Source organism: Heptranchias perlo, chromosome X (assembly GCF_035084215.1).
Source record: "Heptranchias perlo isolate sHepPer1 chromosome X, sHepPer1.hap1, whole genome shotgun sequence".
NCBI classification, from domain to species: Eukaryota; Metazoa; Chordata; class Chondrichthyes; order Hexanchiformes; family Hexanchidae; genus Heptranchias; species Heptranchias perlo.
The window spans coordinates 21908707-21929844 of record NC_090370.1 but is presented as its reverse complement, the minus strand read 5'-3'; the positions used below and the strand labels follow the sequence as shown (position 1 = coordinate 21929844).

The 21138-nt window shown below is 44.7% G+C and overlaps 1 non-coding gene and 1 pseudogene across 1 annotated transcript; both read left to right on the top strand.

Moving 5' to 3' along the window:
* Positions 1 to 21138, top strand: part of LOC137306863 (histone H2A-like) — a 223927-nt pseudogene that overhangs the window by 137663 nt on the left and 65126 nt on the right.
* Positions 1489 to 1560, top strand: trnar-ucu (transfer RNA arginine (anticodon UCU)). Its single transcript has one exon. It is a non-coding gene; the product is annotated as a tRNA-Arg (tRNA).

Sequence of the window (21138 nt, the reverse complement as noted above, 5' to 3'; positions counted from 1 at the left end):
CCTTTGCTCCTCTATCCCGTTTAGACTCTTATTATCCAAACAGTATGTGATCTCCTTATTCTTCATTCTGCAAGTTTATTAATGTCCTCTTGAATTTTGACACATTCTTCCTTTGTATTAAATACATCCCCCAATTTGATGTCATCAGCAAATTTTGAAATTGTACATCCGATTCCGGAATCCAAATCATTATTGTAAATTGTGAAAAACAGTGGTCCCAGCACCGATCCCTGTGGAATTCCACTTCCCAACTTTTGCCAATCTGAGTACCGACCCTGGACCTCTATTCTCGGTTTTCTGTTTTGTCGCCAGCTTCCGATCCATTCCACCACCTGTCCACTGACTCCACGTGCTCTGAACTTAGCCATGAGTCTACAATGTGGTACATTATCGAAGGCCTTCGGAAAATCCAAATCTATCACATCTACTACATGAACCTTGTCTTTCTGTTCCTTCCTCAAATGATTTAATAAGTTTGTTCGTGTCCTTGCCCTGTTATTAGATTAAATCTTGGCCGCTTCACTTGTTCTTGATGCTCCCAGCGCTTTTCTTCGGGAGCAGCACGGCCTGGATATTAGGCAGCACCCCGCCCTGAGCGATGGTCACCCCTCCCAGCAGTTTGTTGAGCTCCTCGTCGTTGCGGACGGCTAGTTGCAGGTGTCTGGGAATGATGCGGGTCCTCTTGTTGTCGCGGGCCGCATTACCGACCAGTTCGAGGATTTCAGCCGTCAGATACTTGAGCACAGCAGCCTGACAGACCGGAGCTCCGGAACCCAGACATTCAGCAGAGTTCCCCTTTCTCAGGACCTGTGAACACGGCCCACAGGTAACTGCAGTCCGGTCCGGGATGAGCGAGACTTGGCCTTGGCCCAAGTTTTACCACCGGATTTTCCTCTTCCAGACATTTCCACAATCTCACAAACACTGTCACAAAGAATGAAGAAATCCTCCAGAGCTCGCCCTTCTTCTACCTTCTGGAGGATTGCAGTGAGGGCCACTTTTGATGGGTCTCTCTCAAAGTGTTTACACTGCCCCCCCACCCTCACTGATATTCTATCTTTCAACTGCTGTAATATTGTCCTTTAGCAATATTGCTACTCCTCCTCCTTTCCCTGCTTCTCTGTCCTTTCTAAAGATCTTATAGACTTGAATATTAAGCTGCCATTTGTGCCCAGTTGGTAGTCAGGTCTCAGTAATGATTTCATGAAATTATTTAACTTTACTCGATGGCTGATATGTGTTGCGGCAAAGTGTATTTCCAGCTGGTCAAGTATTGCAGGGATCGAGGATCTCTTCAGTCCGATATCAGGTGAACAATTACTGGCTGTTGTGTAATTTCCATTGATTGGGGCTTGGCGTCATCGACTGGGCGGAAACGGGAACTGCAGCAGAGCGAGAAAGGATCCGTCAGAAACCAGTTTAAAGTAAGAACAAAATGTGTGTTCAGGATCTAATGGGTAAAAACTATTTTATTGATGATTATTTCCAGCGATGGTGGTATAGTGGTGAGTATAGCTGCCTTCTAAGCAGTTGACCCGGGTTTGATCCCCGGCCATCGCAATTCAATGTTTCCATTCATCTGCTTTCTTCAGAAACTCTAAGTTTGCAGCCGAATTTGTTGCAGTTCAGCTCTGTCAGCCCGAAGATTGGGAAAACTTTAAAAACCAGCATAGAATGAATAAAGAATAATAAAGAGAGAAACAATAAATTATGAGAGTAAACTAGCAAGAAATATAAAAACTGACAGTAAAAGCTTCCACAAGTATATAAAAAGGAAGAGGGCAGCTAAAGTAAACATTGGTCAAACAGCGGCCAAAGGCGGAGGAGCAGAGGGAAGGGCTGTGGAACAGGAGGAGATTACAGAGATCGGGAGGGTAAGGACGACGATAAGCCATGATCTTATTGAATACGGGAGCAACTCGAGGGGCTTCATGGCCTCTTCCTGCTCCTATTACTTGTGTTCTTATACAAGAAAGAAAAATTAAACTGCAGGCTGAGGAGACAGGAAGCCATTACAGGTCAATGAGGACTTGGGTGATTGGTGAGGGACTTAGTGCGGGATAGGATACGGACAGCAGAGTTTTGGATGAGCTGAAGTTTGTGGAGAGGCCGGAGAGGAGAACAAAGGCCAGAGACGTTTCAAACCCATGGCTGAGGGTTTTAGTTGCAGATGGGCTCGGCAGGTGGGACGTTACGGATGTAGAAGTAGGCGGTCTTTGGTATGGAGCGGGTATGGGGTCAGAAGCTTCGCAGTTATCAACAGTCAGGATCAGCCTCAGACGAAAGCCAGGCATGGGGTTGGAATCAGTGGCAATGATGTGGAAGTTGTGGGACCAAAGACTCTCCAATTGTAACCAGAGGAAATTGTGGCTCATCTGAAACACGATGTCGGTCTGATAAAACAAAGACCTGGAAGGATCAAGAGAGGCGGTGGTTTTGTCAGCGTACATCTGAAAGCTGGTCCGTGTCTGCGATGATGTGCCCCATTGTCCAGTGTGCATTACTCCGAAGTGCTTCACATTGTTCAGATGTGACCCAGTATCCAGTGTGCATTATTAAATGTTACACGATGTGATGCAGTGTCCGGTGTGCATTAAGATTCGATGTTTCACATTGACCATAGTTGGCCCAGTGTTTAATGTGCATTATTACTAAATGCTTCATATTGACATTGCAGTGTCCAATGTGTATCATTATTAATAAATGTATCTCATTGACCAGATGTGGTCCAGGGTCCAGTGTGCATTATTATTAAATGTTACACGTTGACGAGATGTGGCAGTGTCCAATCTGCATTATTAATGAATGTTTCACGTTGACCAGATGTGGGCTAGTGTACATTGTACATTGTTGTTAAATGATTGACAGCGACCAGATGTGACCGAGCGGCCAGTGTGCGTTATTATTACATGTTTCTCATTGACCAGATGTGGTTGAGAGTCCCGTGTGCACTGTTATTAAATGTTTCAAATTGGCCAGATGTGACCCAATTTCCAGTGTACATTAGAATTACATGTTTCACATTGACCCGTTGTACCCCAGTGTCGAGTGTGCATTATTATTAAGTGTATTACAATGGCGATATATGCCCCAGGCTCCAGAGTGCATCAGATTGTCCAGATGTAGCCCAGAGTCAAGTGCAGATTATTAATAAACGTTTCTCATTGACCAGATATGGCCCATTGTCCACTGTGCATTATTATTAAATGTTTCACATTGACAAGATGTAACCCAGTGCCCAGTGTGCATTATTATTAAATGTTATAGGTTTTCCATATCAGACCCAGTGTTCAATGTGCATTATTATTAAATGTTTACGTTGAACAGATATGCCCCAGTGACCAGCGTGCATTATTACTAAATGTTTCACTGAGGCCAGTTATGCGCAAGTCTCCAATGTGAATTATTAGTAAATGTTTCAGATGGACCAAATGTGGCCCAATGTCAATTGTTCATTATTATTAAATGTTTCTCATTGACCAGATGAGGTCCAGTGTGCATTAATATTGCATGTTACAGGTTGGCCGGATGTGAAACAGTGCCCAATCTTCGGGCTTACCAGTAATCTTTGCCATGTTGTATGCTTTTTCTTTTAACCTGATACCATCCTTGACTTCCTTAGTTAGCCATGGTTGGTTCACCCTTTTTGTGGGGTCTTTCCTCCTCACAGGGATACATTTTTGGTGCGAGTCATAAAATATATTTTTTAATGTTTGCCACTACTTATCCATCATCATACCATCTAATCTGTTTACCAATCCACTTTAGCCAATTCCGCCCTCATTCCTTTATAATTGCCCTTATTTAACTTTTATACAGTAGTTTCAATCCCAAGATTCTCGTTGTCAAACTGGATGTGAAATTCTATCATGTTATGATCACAGCTTCCCAAGGGATCCTTCACTTTGAGATCAGTAATTAATCCTGTTTCGTTACCCATTACCAAATCCAAGATGGCCTGTTCCCTGGTTGGTTCCCCGACGTATTGGTCGAAGAAATATTCCCTAATACACTCTATGAACTCCTCTTCAAGGTTATTTTTGCCAATTTGATTTGTCCAATCTATATGAAATATAAAATCGCCCATGATTATTGCATTACCTTTTTTTTAAAAAAGGTATGAAACATTTCATTTCATTTCCTTTTTCTTCTTTGATGCTGTTCTCCTCAATGTGTTGTAACAGTGTTGGGAACATGGAATAGCTCGGGTGATTAATTTTCAGTCGGGCTTGCCACAGTTCTAATGACTTTTTGAATGCTTGTATCTGTTCACAAGGTCGAAACAAATCACTGCCTCTTCCTTGTAACTTCAAATTTAGTTCGTTTAAAATTGAGAACATGTCAGCCAGGTATGACAACTTCATTAACCAACTGCCATCGTAAAACAAATTTGTCATATTAGACTCTTTCTCTACCAGGAAAAAATGTGAATCTCTTCCTGAGGTCGTACACAGATCTAAGCACTCTGCCCCGTGACAGCCATCATACTTCAATGTGAAACAGTAAATGAGTAAGCTCAGCTCCTGATTTCTGAGCATAACACTTCAAAAAGCCTGCAGTTCAGTGTGCTTAATTTTAAAAAATTAACAATTTTCACTACTTCCTTCAGTATTGCCATAAGATCAGGGAGAATACACTTGGACGGCAAAGCTTCGTGGTGAATGAAACAGTGATTCCAAACATCATGATCAGCTGCCTCAGATATTCTTCTCATGACTCCACTATTTCTACCTGTCATATTTGCTGCTCCATCACTTGGAATTCCTTTGCAATTAGCCCAGTCCAATTTGTATTTTCCATCTACACAGTCATGCAGTGATTCGAATATTGTGCTCCTGTATTTGTTGGTAAAGTTAGACAATACAGCCAACCTTCCGACCTATCTCACATAAACTCACAGTGTTGTACAATTTGAAATATCAGCACTATCGTGAAGTTGGATAGTAAAATCCCCGGCTGACTGTAACCGAGTAATAAGCTTGGATTCTAAATGCTCAGCAATAGAACATATTCGCCGAGACATATAACTGCGAGAAATGCTTCTCAATTTTTCAGTCGGCTTCTCGTCGAAGATTGTACGCACAATATCCAGAGATGCTGGAAAAATAAGTTTTTCGGCAACTGTAAGGGCCATTTTCTCTTTTCCCACACGGTTTGCGACCAAATATGACACCAGTTGTGCCTTATCATTCAGAGCAGTTGACCGATTAAGAACTGGTGCTGATAACTTTAATCCCCGTTGCTTCCTTTGAAAATATTCAAGCGGGTGATCAACGAGTTCCCCATGTTTTGTTTCAAAATGTCTTTTTAATTTTGACGGTTTTAAACACTCGTTTACAAGCACCTCGCTACAAATAAAACACCGGGGCTTTGGATCATGGTTTGCATTTGCACAATTGATGAAACCACATTTCAAAAAAGCCTCACTCTCCTGCCTCGTCCACGATTTGGTTTTCTTCTTAGTGGACGGTTCAGGCCTGGTCCACATGGCAGAAGTTTGTCCGTCATTTCTCGAACTTCCTGTTGCAGACGACGTACTCACACATGTTGGTTTTATTGTCGGATGTTGATGGGCTTGAGAACTGTGTTTTCGAACTTCTTTGTTTTATTACAAAATTATCAATTTTGGGAATTAAGGTTTGGTGATTAAGCCGCCCCTGACTCCTTTCCCCGTGACACTGGGCCCAGACCAGCACCACTCAGCATGGCTTTGGTGGCGAGGAAGAGCGTGTCCTGGGTGATGCTGAGAAACACTAAACGGAACAGAATGACCATTCCACTGGAACAAGTCATCGCTCCACAGAATGAAATGACTGCCTGTCATCCGCCCAACGGGAATTACCGAATAAAAATGTGAATGTAAACTTCAGTCCAACATTCAACCAATCAATGTCACGCAATCACGACTTCTGACCACAAAACTGCCCGTGACATTTTATCTCTTTATGAAATAAATATTTGCCACTTTCTTATTTAATGTCCAGTTATGGTTCATTTGAATTTCTTGGGTTTGTATTGTGACCGTACCCATTTGATGGCAGTGAGCTGATATTGCCAATCCGGCTCGGCATTCTCTGGCGAGCAGTTACCTGCCCTATAAGAACATAAGAACAGAAGAAATAGGAGCAGAAGTAGGCCAATCGGCCCCTCGAGCCTGCTCCGCCATTCAATAAGATCATGGCTGATCTGATCCGAACCTCAAATCTAAATTCATGTCCAATTTCCTGCCCGCTCCCCGTAACCCCTAATTCCCTTCACTTCAAGGAAACTGTCTATTTCTGTTTTAAATTTATTTAATGATGTAGCTTCCACAGCTTCCTGGGGCAGCAAATTCCACAGACCTACTATCCTCTGAGTGAAGAAGTTTCTCCTCATCTCAGTTTTGAAAGAGCAGCCCCTTATTCTAAGATTATGCCCCCTTGTTCTCGTATCACCCATCCTTACTCCTTACACATCAGCTCCGCTGATAACCTGATATCTGACGAATTTCCTTTCCATGTTCCATTACATTTATGCTTTTCTTTTTAGGGTTCAAACGAGGGGGCACAAAGTTAAACACAAAGCAATTTGGCAACATGCAGGTCTCCGTATCAATGCAAGAGCACGCAGAAGGAATCCCAATGGACCAAACCCCTTCACATTCACTGCCACTGGAAAAAAAATCCAAACAGACCAAACCCTTTCCTATTCCATTCCATCACAGAGAATCACAAAGAGAAAAACCCCTTCTCAATCCAAGCCATTATCGAGAGTGCGGTGCCCAGAACTGAACACAGTTCTCGAAATGAGGTCTAACCAGAGCTCTGTATAACTGTGACATAACTTCCACTCCTTTTTATTCCAGTTCCCTTGAGATAAAGATCAAAATTTAATCTCCATTTCACCTCATATTTTTTGTGAATTCTGTACTTGGACCCCGAAATCTCTCTCCTCCCCCACAGTTCCTATCTTCTTGCCATTTAGAAAATACTCGGATCTATCTTTTTAAGGTCCCAAGTGGATGACCTCACACTTTCCCACGTTGAACTCCATCTGCCACTGTTTTGCCCACTCACTTATTCTATCAATGTCCCTTTGCAACTTTCTGCTCCCATCTATAATGCTTACTGTGCCACCAAACTTAGTTTCGTCAGCACACTGGGTTATAAGGGTCTCGACATAAGAATAGAACAGATAGAAGCAGGAGTCGGCCCGACGGCCCCTCGAGCATGTTCCGTCATTCAATCAGACCATGGCTGATCTTCGACCTCAACTCCACTTTCCCGCCATCCCCATATCCCTTGATTCCCCTAAAATCCAAAACTCGATCGATCTCAGACTTGAATATACTCAACGACTGAGCGTCCAAAGTCCTGTGGGTGAGAGAATTCCGAAGATTCACAACACTTTGAGTGAAGAATTTTTTCCTCATGTCGGTCCTAAATGGCCGACCCCTTATCTTGAGAATATGACCTCTAGTTCTTGACTCTCCAGCCAGGGGAATAAGCCTCTCAGCATCGACACTGTCAAGCCGGCTAAGAATTTTATACATTGCAATGTGATCACCTCTCTTTCTTCTAAACTCCAGCGAATGTCGGCCAATTTTACACACTATCTCCTCACAGTAAAATTGCAGCAAGTCCTCCTTACTCTGATATTCCAACATCCTTGCAATAAAGACTAACATTTCATTTGCCTTCCTCACTCTCATTAGACCCTTGGTAACTCACGATTTCCAGTATGTTTTTCCTCCATTCATTCTATAGGGAAAATAAATCATCGTTGAAAATATTTCTCTCTAATTATACCCGTTTGTGATTGGGGAACAAAGTCCAGCTGAACGGCAACAAATTTGGAGGTTCTGAAGAAAGTAGATTAATTGCAATCGCCGGGGATCGAACCCGGGGCAGCTATACTCACCACTATACCACCATCGCTAAAAATAGCCATCAACAAAATAGTTCCCAACCATCAGATCCTGAACAGGCACTGCAGGCTGTTGCATTTTGTACTTCATTTAAACTGGTTTCTGACGGATCCTTTCTCGCTCTGTTGCAGTTCCCATTTCCGTCCAGTCGATGACGCCAAGCCCCAATCAATGGAAATTACACAACAGCCAGTAATTCTTCACCTGATATCGGACTGAAGAGACAGTCGATCCCTGCAATACTTGACCAGCTGGAAATACACTTTGCCGCAATTCACATCAGCCATTAAGTAAAGTTAAATAATTTCATTAAATTATTACGGAGACCTGACTGCCAACTGGGCACAAATGGCAGCTTAATATTCAAGTCTATAAGATCTTTAGAAAGGACAGAGAAGTAGGGAAAGGAGGAGGAGTAGCAATATTGCTAAAGGACAATATTACATCAGTTGAAAGATAGAGTATCAGGGAGGGTGAGGGGGCAGTGTAAACACTCTGAGAGAGACCCATCAAAAGTGGCTCCACTGTATTCCTCCAGAAGGTATAAGAAGGGCGAGTTGGGGAAGATTTCTTCATTCTTTGTGAAAGTGTTTGTGAGATCGTGGAAATGCCTGGAAGAGGAAAATCCGGCGGTAAAGATCGGGCCAAGACCAAGTTTCGCTCATCCTGGGCAGGACTGCAGTTCCATGTGCGCCGTGTTTACAGGTCCTGCGAAAGGGGAACTATGCTGAACTCTGAAGTCCTGTCACATCCAGTCGTGAATGGTGGTGGATAATTAAACACATAACGGGAGGTGGAGGCTCTGTAAACATCCCCATCCTCAACGATGGCGGAGTCCAGCACGTGAGTGCAAAAGACAAGGCTGAAGCGTTTGCAACCATCTTCAGCCAGAAGTGCTGAATGGATGATCCATCTCGGCCTCCTCCCGATATCCCCACCATCAGAAAAGCGAGTCTTCAGCTAATTCGATTCACTCCACGTGATATCAAGAAACGGCTGAGTGCACTGAATACAGCAAAGGCTATGGGCCACGACAACAACCCGGCTGTAGTGCTGATGAATTGTGCTCCAGAACTAGTTGCGCCTCCAGCCAAGCTGTTCCAGTCCAGCGACAACACTGGCATCTACCCGACAATGTGGAAAATTGCCCAGGTATGTCCTGTTCACAAAAAGCAGGACAAATCCAATCCGGCCAATTACTGCCCCATCAGTCTACTCTCAATCATCAGCAAAGTGATGGAAGGAGTCTTCGACAGTGCTATCAAGTGGCACTTACTCACCAATAACCTGCTCACCGATGCTCAGTTTGGGTTCCGCCAGGATCACTCGGCTCCAGACCTCATTACAGCCTTGGTCCAAACATGGACAAAAGAGCTGAATTCCAGAGGTGAGGTGAGAGTGACTGCCCTTGACATCAAGGCAGCATTTGACCGAGTGCGGCAGCAAGGAGTCCTCGTAAAATTGAAGTCAATGGGAATCAGGGGGAAAACTGTCCAGTGGCTGGAGTCATACCTAGCAAAAAGGAAGATCGAAGTGGTTGTTGGTGGCCAATCATCTCAGCCCCAGGACATTGCTGCAGGAATTCCTCAAGGCAGTGTCCGAGGCCCAACCATCTTCAGCTGCTCCATCAATTACCTTCCCTCCATCATACGGTCAGAAATGGGGATGTTCGCTGATGACTGCACAGTGTTCAGTTCCATTCGCAGTCTGAGCACGCATGCAGCAAGACCTGAACAACATCCAGGCTTGGGCTCATAAGTGGCAAGTAAAATTCGCGCCAGACAAATGCCAGGCAATGACCATCTCCAAAAAGAGAGAGTCTAACCACCTCCCCTTGACATTCAACGGCATTACCATCGCCACCATCAGCATCCTGGAGGTCACCATTGACCAGAAACTTAACTGGACCAGCCATATAAATACTGTGGCTACAAGAGCAGGTCAGAGGCTGGGTATTCTGCGGCGAGTGACTCACCTCTTGACTCCCCAAAGCCTTTCCACCATCTGCAAGGCACAAGTCAGGAGTGTGATGGAATAATCTCCACTTGCCTGGATGAGTGCAGCTCCAACAACACTCAAGAAGCTCGACAACATCCAGGACAAAGCAGCCCGCTTGATTGGCACCCCATCCACCACCCTAAACCTTCACTCCCTTCACCACCGGCACACTGTGGCTGCAGTGTGTACCATCCACAGGATGCACTGCAGCAACTCGCCAAGGCTTCTTCGACAGCACCTCCCAAACCCGCGACCTCTACCACCTAGAAGGACAAGAGCAGCAGGTACATGGGAACAACACCACCTGCACGTTCTGCTCCAAGTCAAACACCATCTCGACTTGTAAATATATCGCCGTTCCTTCATCGTCGCTGGGTTAAAATCCTGGAACTCCCTTCCTAACAGCACTGTGGGAGAACCTTCACCACACAGACTGCAGCGGTTCAAGAAGGCGGCTCACCACCACCTTCTCAAGGGCAATTAGGGATGGGGATGAAATGCCGGCCTCACCAGCGACGCCCACATCCCATGAACACATGAAACAAAGATTTAATCTAATAACAGGACCAAACTTATTAAATCATTTGAAGAAGGAACAGATAGACTAGGTTCATGTTGTAGATGTGATATATTTGGATTTTCCGAAGGCCTTCGATAATGGACCGCATTGTAGACTCATGGCTAAGTTCAGAGCACGTGGACAGGTTTTAGAATGGATCGGAAGCTGGCTACAAAACAGAAAACCGAGAATAGAGGTCCAGGGTCGGTACTCAGACTGGCAATAGTTGGGAAGTGGAGTTCCACAGGAATCGGTGCTGGGAACACTGTTCTTCACAATTTACAATAATGATTTGGATTCCGGAATCGGATGTACAATTTCAAAATTTGCCGATGACATCAAATTGGGGGATGTCTTTAATACAAAGGAAGAATGTGTCAAAATTCAAGAGGACATTAATAAACTTGCAGAATGAAGAATAAGGAGATCACATACTGTTTGGATAATAAGAGTCTAAACGGGATAGAGGAGCAAAGGGATCTCATGGTGCAGATGAACAAATTACTGAAAGTAGCGACGCTGGTGATAAAAAGGCAAATCAAACACTAGGATTCATTTCTAGAGGGATAGTATTGAAAAGCTAAGAAGTTATGTTAAACGAGTATGGAATCTTGGTTCGACCACATTTGGAATAGTGCGAACAGTTCTGGTCTCCATATTATAGACATAGGGGCATTGGAGAAGATGCAAATAAGATTCACAAGGATGATACCAGAAATGAAAGGATATTCTTATCAGGAAAGGCTGAGCAGACTGGGTCTCGTTTCAGTAGAAAAGTGAAGGCTGAGGGTTGACCTGATAAAAATTTTTAAGATAATGATAGGGTTTCTCAGGATAGCTGAGGCCAATAGTATTGATGCATTTAAGGGGAAGATAGATCAGCACATGAGGGAGAAAGGAATAGAAGGATATGCCGATAGGGTTAGATGAAGTAAGGAAGGAGGAGGCGCGTGAGCAGCAGAAACGCCGGCATCAGAGCAATTGGGCCGAATGGCCTGTTTCTGTGCCGTAGTTTCGATGTAACTCGATGTAAAGGCTCTTTTCAGAGCCACCCACTTTATCTGTGAAAGGACTGGTTACTGTCTGAAGGGAGACGCTGATATCATGCTACCAGTGTTGCTTTGAGCTGCTTTTTTCTCGTTGTGGACGAGATGAGGTATTAATGGGACTGGAGTCGGTGCACCGACCACATTCCGGTACTTCAAACGGTAACTTATGGACCCCAGTCCACACATCACCAGATTTCTTGTATTTATTTCAACTACTTGCCATGCTGGGCTCGTAAAGCATCACCAGAACTGCTCGACTAACCTTTCAACATCTGTGGGATTCAGCGCTTCGCTCCGTTTCTGTTCCATTTTGTTGGATTATTTACATAACGCATCAAACTCACTGGGGAATCACTGAAATGTAACTCTGTACAGAAACAAATAACAGTGAACGGCCTGGTCCCCAGGAGATCAGAAATATTATTCGCCTTTCGCCTTGTTGACCAGTAAACCGTGTTTCGAGTCCACCTCCCCGCGTTGGTTCCACATGGGGATCAAATAGAGAGGGCGGGAGGGGAGGAGACAGAGTGATGGACAGGGCGGAGAGCGGCCTCTGATCTTCCAGCTCCACCTCCAGCTTTCTCCACCGGCAATTTCGAACCGTTTATTGATAATAGAACCGAAAGACAGCGGTCCGCACAAACCCTTGCAGACTCGGACTTCATATTCAAGGATTCCCAGGAACCCGGAGCTTTTAAATAAGCCCCGTTACAATTAACAGTCAGTAATATTCCTGCCGAAATACAGTCCCTTCTATAACGAGTCAACCCGCCTGCTTCCATTTCAGTCCCACACCCGATTCTATCTCCCCACACATCCCCTCCCAGACGGGTTCAGCATTTCACAAACACCTTATTCCAGCTGATTTGGAGAATCTCATGTGTTGGGGTTGAGTTGTGACGCGGAGTTTCTCCGCCAGTGTTACCGTCTCACAGAGACTCTCGCCCTGAATCTGTGAAAAGAAAATGACCATGAACTGGAATGGAGCCGAACCCATCCCCAGTTACAGTGAGGCCCGGACACCCCATTCTCTCTGTTTATATTAGACAGTATCCCACCTTCATGTCCAGCACCAGAGAGAGAGACACACACACATACACACTTTCAATCTTACACTTCATTGTGTTCATATCAACCCCGATAGCTGCATCCAACCTTCATATGCAGCATCAGAGCGGGAGAGAAAGAGAGACAGATACGATCACAGAGCGAGCGGAGAGGCACAGCGCCACAGTATCAGTTCCAGTCTGACCTGTAAAGTTGCGTTTTATGCAGAAAATCCCGTTGGAGAGACAGAAGATGCATTCTTATCTCTCACTGATATACCAAAGACGGACACACTATTAATCCAACAGTCAGCGACAGTGCAGAGAGTGAGAAAATCAATGTGGGCCGAATTTAACACTGTCTTGCCTGTTGTACCATATTCGGTTTTGCAAATCAGATCCGTTCGCGATTACTCTCAGTGACCGAGAGTCTCACTCTGATTATATTAACCTGGGACTGTTGCTGTCAGGTATTAATCCTGCACAGTACCAGCAAATACACCGACTCCAACGTTTCTCCCATGTTTATCCAGGATTGGATTGAGAAATCCTGCCTTCAGTTTCGGAGTCACACGTTACTTAATCGGTAAAGGGGCCAAGAATGAACAGAACACATTGGCTCATTTCAAAACGTCCCACTTTATCTCTGAAAGTCTATTTACCATCAAAAGATACCGAGAGAAACAGCAGGGATGGAAACATCTCGTTCAATGTTTGGAGATTGTAAAGTCAGTCTGGATTCCAGCGTTCGGCACCGGTGGAATCCCATCTGTTTCCCATTCTGCTGCCTGTTCCTGCACTGCCTGTGGACCCCATTCCCTCTGACCTTTCCCCCACTTCCTTTGCTCAGACTCTGAAAAATTCCAATTGGGGAAAGTTTCCATCGATTTTTGTATTGGGAATTAAACCAGATATCTGCGCATGCGTGACTCAGCCCCGCCCCCAGCGCTGCTTGCTGGTGAGCAGAAGAGCGCATGCGCGCTCCCCCCCCCCCCAGCTCGGCCTGTGGGCGACATTCCCTCAGTGAGCGGAAGAAGATGGTTAAAAACAGCCGGGAATGGAGAGATCACGGCCCCCGGGGGAAGGGAGCAAAGAGCAGCCTCGTTACAGCAGCTCATCGCTTCGGGACCGTGTCCGCAGATGGGCTCAGAGATCGGCATTGAGTCCGGGGGAAGGTCAGGGGGTGTCCGGGGGCTGTTTGTAAGAGGCGGAGTGGATCAGGAACTGGTCCCGGAACATGGAGTGAGAGGGGGAAGGGAGAGGTCATTCTCGGGCTGTGTGTGTCCAGGGTGAGGGAGAGAGAATGGGAAGAACCTGATATTAAAATCATTGCTGCTTTCTCTCCCCAAACCAGGAGTGAATTGTTCCTGGTTTATTTCCAGTCTCACCCTGTTTATTGTTATTGGACAGTGAACAGTGGAAACAGAGCCGGACAGCCAGGACGTGGGGAGTGAAACAAAGAGCATCTGTTGCAGGCACCAGGTGAGAAGTGTGAAGGACACATTTTAAACAGCAGCTCTTTGCTTTCAGTTGAACGGTTAATCCCATGGGAGAGGGGATGAGAAACCTGACCTGTACAAAGGCCCCTCCCCATCGGGTAGTCCCATTCATGGATCAGTGCAGGGGTTGGGTTGTGTCTGGATATCACTAAATTGTTTTAAAATCGCCCAACACACCTGGTACACAGAAGCTGAGTGCTGCAGTACTGCAGTGGAGTCAGACACTGACACTCTTTGTATCACTGGTTTTCATTTGTGGATATTCAAAATAATTATTAACAGAGATATTAAACTGATCACTTTTGTATTTTCTACCTCACCTGTTCTTGAGTTACAAGAGATACGTTTCTTTCCACAGGCAAACCATTGAAGGATCCAGAATGAATGTGAAGTTTCCTCCACCCGAGGCAAAGGAACAGTGCAGCCAGCTCCTTCTCACACACAGTAGGTATATTATCATTCACAGAGCACAGAGACACAGACAGGTCATCAGTTCCACAGTCTCAGACAGCAGAAGTGGTCAGTCCCACACTGATCCCAGGTTCCAGAGACACATTTTCAATCCAACAGTCAAACAGAGCAGGTGAGGCAGACGCTGTTTCCATTTCCCCCGAACTCAGTCCCGCTGACAGGAAGATACAAAAATCCCAGTCCAAAGTCACACTTTCAGGTTGTCCATTTCACAAAAGGGCAACATTAGCCATGAATTAAATACCAGATACCCCGAGATTCAAATTGAATACTCGCCCAGAACTCTCACACACACTTGAGTTTAATTCATGCAGTATCCATTCGAATAGCATATGAAGAGATACAAATTGCAAGTCCAAAACTCATGTACAGTATCAGTTTGAGAAATGCTGTGACAGTGTAACCTGAGAAACAAATTAGAAACCAGTTTATAATACACTCATAGTATGAGATTTAAAGATACAGCATCAATTCTATTTGCACAGACTGAGATACACATGACACATGAGTCGAAAAATCTTATAAAATAAATTTAAAGATGCAGTATCAATTAATTTAGTACAGACTCATCCACACATTATATACCAATTCAAAAATATCAGTTTTAAAGATACATTATCATTCACAATATTACTCACAGAGATACAGATTTAATAGGAGTCCAAAAAGCACACAAATTATCTGATTAAAACCTCCAGCATCAAATCCTAAAGTGTATCCATATTTACCAACGACAAAATGAGAAAAAAATATTTCAACATGAAGGTATTAAAGTTACAGTATTGAACACCATAACGTAATCTGAGCGAATAATTATATACAGATACAGAATGAATCTCACACACAGATACAGTACAGAGACACACAGACACAGAATGAATCCCACACTCAAACACCATACCAGAGACTGACAGAAGCAGAAGGAATCCCAAACTCACATCCAGCATGAGAGGTTGCCAGACATAGAGTGAATCCCACACACAAGTATGGTACCAGAGATGACAGATAGAGAATGAATCCCACACAGGCACACAGCACCAAGGACTGACTGATACCGAGTTCATCCCACACTCTCATAAAGCACGAGAGACTGAGAGGTAAAGTAAGAATCGCATGCTCACACATAGTACCAGCGACTGACAGATACAGAATGAATCCCGCACTCACACAGAGTACCAGAGACTGACAGATACAGAATGAATCCCACACTCACACACAGGACCAGTGACTGACAGACACAGAATGAATCCCACATTCACACACAGAACCAGAGATTGACAGATACAGAATGAATCCCACATTCACACACAGTACCAGAGACAGAGAGATAGAGAATGAATCCCACACTCAAACATCGTACCAGAGACTGCCAGACACAGAATGAATCCCACACTCACACACAGTAGCAGAGACTGACCGACACACAATTAATCCCACATTCACAAACAGGACCAGTGACTGACAGACACAGAATGAATCCCAGAATAACACACAGTGACAGAGACTGACTGATACAGAATGAATCCCACACTCACACACAGTACCAGAGATTGACAGATGCAGAATGAATCCCACATTCACATACAGTACCAGAGACAGAGAGATAGAGAATGAATCCCACACTCAAACATCGTACCAGAGACTGCCAGATACAGAATGAATCCCACACTCACACACAGTAGCAGAGACTGACCGATACACAATTAATCCCACATTCACAAACAGTACCAGTGACTGACAGATACAGAATGAATCCCAGAATAACACACAGCGACAGAGACTGACTGATACAGAATGAATCCCGCACACACACACAGTACCAGAGTCTGTCAGATGCAGAATGAATCCCAAACTCAAAACACAGCAGCAGGAACTGACAGATACAGAATGATTCCCACACTCACACACAGCACCAGAGACTGATAGGTACAGAATGAATCCCACATTCACACACCGTACCAGAGACTGACAAATACAGAATGAATCACACACTCACCTGCAGTACCAGAGACTGACAGATGCAGAATAAATCCCACACTCACACATCGTAACCGAGACTGACAGATACAGAATGAATCCCACACTCACACACAGTACCAGATGCTGACAGACACACAATGAACTCCACATTCACACACAGTGCCAGAGACTGACAGAAACAGAATGAATCCCACACTCACACACAATACCAGTCACTGACAGATACAGAATGAATCCCACACACACACAGTACCAGAGACTGACAGATACAGAATGAATCCAACACTCACACACAGTCCCAGAGACTGACAGATGCAGAATGAATCCCAAACTCACATGCAGTATCAGAGAGTGACAGACACTGAATGAATCCCAAACTAACACAGAGAACCAGAGACTGAAAGATACAGAATGAATCCCACACTCACACACAGTACCAGAGACTGACAGATACAGAATGAACCCCACATTCACTCACAGTACCAGAGACTGACAGATACAGAATGAATCCCACACTCACACACAGTACCAGAGACTGACAGATACAGAATGAATCCCACACTCACACACATTATCAGAGACTGACAGATACAGAATGAATCCCAAACTCACATGCAGTATCAGAGAGTGACAGAAACAGAATGAATCCCAAACTCACACACAGTACCAGAGACTGACAGATACAGAATGAAACCCAAACTCAAACACAGTATCAGAGAGTGAAAGATACAGGATGAATCCCACACGAAAACACAGCACCAGAGACTGACAGATACAGAATGAATCCCACACTCATACATAGTACCAGAGACTGACAGATACAGAGTGAATCCCACATGAACACACAGTACCAGAGACTGACAGATACAGAATGAATCCCACACTCATACATAGTACCAGAGACTGACAGAAACAGAATGAATCCCACACTCACACACAGTACCAGAGACTGACAGATGCAGAATGAATCCCACATTCACACACAATACCAGTGACTGACAGATATAGAATGAATACCACACTCACACACAGCACCAGAAACTGATGGATGCAGAATGAATCCCACACTCACACGCAGCACCAGAGACTGATAGAAACAGAATGAATCCCACACTCACACACAGCACCAGAGACTGACAGATACAGAATGAATCCCACACTCACACACAGAACCAGAGATTGACAGATACAGAATGAATCCCACATTCACACACAGTCCCAGAGACTGACAGATACTGAATGAATCCCACACTCACGTACAGTACCAGAGACTGATAGAAACAGAATGAATCCCACACTCACACACAGCACCAAAGACTGACAGATACAGAATGAATCCCACACTCACACAAAGAACCAGAGACTGACAGGCACAAAATGAATCACACACTCACACACAGTACCAGAGACTGACAGATGCAAAATGAATCCCACATTCACACACAGTACCAGAGACTGACAGATGCAGAATGAATCCCACATTCACACACAGTACCAGTGACTGACAGATACAGAATGAATCCCACACTCACACATCGTACCAGAGACTGACAGGTGCAGAATGAATCCCACACTCCAAAACTGCAGCTGAGATTGAAAGCAACAGAATGAATCCCACACTCACACGCAGTACCAGAGACTGACCGACACACAATGAATCCCACATTCACAAACAGCACCAGTGACTGATAGATACAGAATGAATCACACACTCAAACACAGTACCAGAGACTGACAGATGCAGAATGAATCCCACACTCACACATGGGACCAGAGTCTGACAGATACAGAATGAATCCCAAACGCAAACACAGTATCAGAGAGTGACAGGTACAGAATGAATCCCACACTCACACATGGGACCAGAGTCTGACAGATACAGAATGAATCCCAAACGCAAACACTGTATCAGAGAGTGACAGGTACAGAATGAATCCCACATTCACACATAGTACCAGAGACAGAGAGATACAGAATGAATCCCAAACTCACATTCAGTCCCAGACGCTGACAGATGCAGAATCAATCCCACACTCACATTCAGTACCAGACGCTGACAGATACAGAATGAATCCCACACTGACCAACCACACCAGAGACTGACAGATACAGAATGAATCCCACACTCACACACAGTAACAGCGACTGACAGATAGAGAATGAATCCCACACTTCCCGACCACACCAGAGACTGACAGATACAGAATGAATCCCACACTCACACACAGCACCAGAGACTGGCACATACAGAATGAATCCCACACTCACACACAGTACCAGAGAATGACAGATACAGAATGAATCCCACACGAACACACAGTACCAGAGACTGACAGATACAGAATGAATCCCACACTTCCCGACCACACCAGAGACTGACAGATACAGAATGAATCCCACACTCACACACAGTACCAGAGACTGACAGATACAGAATGAAACCCAAACTCAAACACAGTATCAGAGAGTGAAAGATACAGGATGAATCCCACACGAAAACACAGCACCAGAGACTGACAGATACAGAATGAATCCCACACTCATACATAGTACCAGAGACTGACAGATACAGAATGAATCCCACATGAACACACAGTACCAGAGACTGACAGATACAGAATGAATCCCACACTCATACATAGTACCAGAGACTGACAGAAACAGAATGAATCCCACACTCACACACAGTACCAGAGACTGACAGATGCAGAATGAATCCCACATTCACACACAATACCAGTGACTGACAGATATAGAATGAATACCACACTCACACACAGCACCAGAAACTGATGGATGCAGAATGAATCCCACACTCACACGCAGCACCAGAGACTGATAGAAACAGAATGAATCCCACACTCACACACAGCACCAGAGACTGACAGATACAGAATGAATCCCACACTCACACACAGAACCAGAGATTGACAGATACAGAATGAATCCCACATTCACACACAGTCCCAGAGACTGACAGATACTGAATGAATCCCACACTCACGTACAGTACCAGAGACTGATAGAAACAGAATGAATCCCACACTCACACACAGCACCAGAGACTGACAGATACAGAATGAATCCCACACTCACACAAAGAACCAGAGACTGACAGGCACAAAATGAATCACACACTCACACACAGTACCAGAGACTGACAGATGCAAAATGAATCCCACATTCACACACAGTACCAGAGACTGACAGATGCAGAATGAATCCCACATTCACACACAGTACCAGTGACTGACAGATACAGAATGAATCCCACACTCACACATCGTACCAGAGACTGACAGGTGCAGAATGAATCCCACACTCCAAAACTGCAGCTGAGATTGAAAGCAACAGAATGAATCCCACACTCACACGCAGTACCAGAGACTGACCGACACACAATGAATCCCACATTCACAAACAGCACCAGTGACTGATAGATACAGAATGAATCACACACTCAAACACAGTACCAGAGACTGACAGATGCAGAATGAATCCCACACTCACACATGGGACCAGAGTCTGACAGATACAGAATGAATCCCAAACGCAAACACAGTATCAGAGAGTGACAGGTACAGAATGAATCCCACACTCACACACGGGACCAGAGTCTGACAGATACAGAATGAATCCCAAACGCAAACACTGTATCAGAGAGTGACAGGTACAGAATGAATCCCACATTCACACATAGTACCAGAGACAGAGAGATACAGAATGAATCCCAAACTCACATTCAGTCCCAGACGCTGACAGATGCAGAATCAATCCCACACTCACATTCAGTACCAGACGCTGACAGATACAGAATGAATCCCACACTGACCAACCACACCAGAGACTGACAGATGCAGAATGAATCCCACACTCACACACAGTAACAGCGACTGACAGATAGAGAATGAATCCCACACTTCCCGACCACACCAGAGACTGACAGATACAGAATGAATCCCACACTCACACACAGCACCAGAGACTGGCACATACAGAATGAATCCCACACTCACACACAGTACCAGAGAATGACAGATACAGAATGAATCCCACACGAACACACAGTACCAGAGACTGACAGATACAGAATGAATCCCACACTCATACACATTACCAGAGACTGACAGATACAGAATGAATCCCACACTCACACACAGTACCAGAGACTGACAGATACAGAATGTATCCCACATTCACAAACAGGACCAGAGACTGACAGATACAGAATGAATCCCACACTCACACACAGTACCTGAGACTGACAGATACAAAATGAATCCTGCACTCACACACAGTACCAGTGACTGACAGTTGCAGAATGAATCCCACAGACTCACACACAGTCCCAGGAACTGACAGATACAGAATGAATCCCACACTCACACATGGAACAGAGACTGACAGATGCAGAATGAATCCCACACTCACACATGGAACAGAGACTGACAGATGCAGAATGAATCCCACACTCACACACAGGATCAGAGAGTGACAGACACAGAATGAAGCCCACACTCACAAACAGTATCAGAGACTGACAGATACAGAATGAATCCCACACTCACACACAGTACCACAGACTGACAGATACAGAATGAATCCCACACTCACACACAGTACGAGAGAC